This window comes from Microtus ochrogaster, chromosome 18 (assembly GCF_000317375.1).
Source record: "Microtus ochrogaster isolate Prairie Vole_2 chromosome 18, MicOch1.0, whole genome shotgun sequence".
In the NCBI taxonomy this organism is placed as follows: Eukaryota; Metazoa; Chordata; class Mammalia; order Rodentia; family Cricetidae; genus Microtus; species Microtus ochrogaster.
In genome coordinates, this window is record NC_022020.1 from 11,674,231 (window position 1) to 11,675,463 (window position 1,233).

Here is a 1,233-nt window from a genome sequence, read left to right on the forward strand (position 1 = left end):
AGAGATCCGCCTGCCTCTGCCTCCCGAGTGCTGGGATTAAAGGCGTGCGCCACCACCGCCCGGCTAAAAGGTGGTTCTTTTTTTTTTTTTTTTTTGGGTACTCCTATACTTTGGAAGCCACAATCTTCTACCATATCCTAGCTGCATCACAAAGGTTCACAAATATTTTAGTTTATCCAACGGTTTAAAAATTTAACAAGGAGCACTAGAGAGATGGCTTAATAGTTAGTAGAGCATTAGGTGCTCTTCCATAGGACCTGGGTTTGAATCTCAGCATCTACATGGGGTCTCACAACCATCTGTAACTTCAAATACAGTTAATCCTGATCCTGTACCTTTTCCTGGAACCTGCAAGCAAAACACCACCCTGCATGTTTAAAAAGAAAATAGCAAGGGTCAAGTGTGATAGCTCATGCCTATAATGCCAGAAAGATGAATGAAGCAGGAACATGAGGAGTTTGAAGACATCCTGAAATAACTTCTAGACCTTGTCCAAGCCCCTACTTCACCATATCACCCCAAAAGAATATCACTGGTTGAGGGAAAAGATTTTATGTAATTACAATTCTTTGTTCTCTAATTTACACTTGGACTTGAATATTATAAAAGGTTTTGTGTGTGTGTGTGTGTGTGTGTGTGTGTGTGTGTGTTCGTGTTCTTCACTAGTGGCTTGGAATTCTCTTTGTAGCCCAGGATGGCTAACACTCAGAGATACACCCGTTTTTCCCTGTGCCTCCCAAATACTGGGATTAAAGGTAAGTCTAGAGCTGGCCTCAATTGTATGATTCCTCCTGCCTCAGCATCCTGAGTGGTGGTGACTATGCCCTGCTGTAAAAATCTATTTTAAAAGGAATGAATATTTGAACAGTCTTACGTGATTTGGAAAGTAATGCCATGAATATCATGAATATTTTGTATTTTGAAGTTTACACATTTTTTTAAAAAAATGTGGATGAGTTTTTCCTGCACGTGTAACAGATGTGTGCCTGGTGCCTAAAAGATCAGAAGTATTAACTGCCGAACCATCTCTCCAGCCCCTGAAATTCAGTCCTGTTATCTTCATTAAACAGTTCACATTAATGAAGTCCTGGAGTCATTTATTTATTTATTTACTTATTTACTTATTTATTTATTTTGGTTTTTCGAGACAGGGTTTCTCTGTGGCTTTGGAGCCTGTCCTGGAAGTAGCTCTGTAGACCAGGCTGGTCTCGAACTCACAGAGATCCGCCTGCC

The 1,233-nt window shown here is 40.6% G+C and overlaps 1 protein-coding gene across 2 annotated transcripts in view; it reads left to right on the forward strand.

Moving 5' to 3' along the window:
- Rnf138 (ring finger protein 138) overlaps positions 1-1,233 on the forward strand; it is a 24,615-nt gene that overhangs the window by 14,909 nt on the left and 8,473 nt on the right. The window lies entirely within an intron of this gene.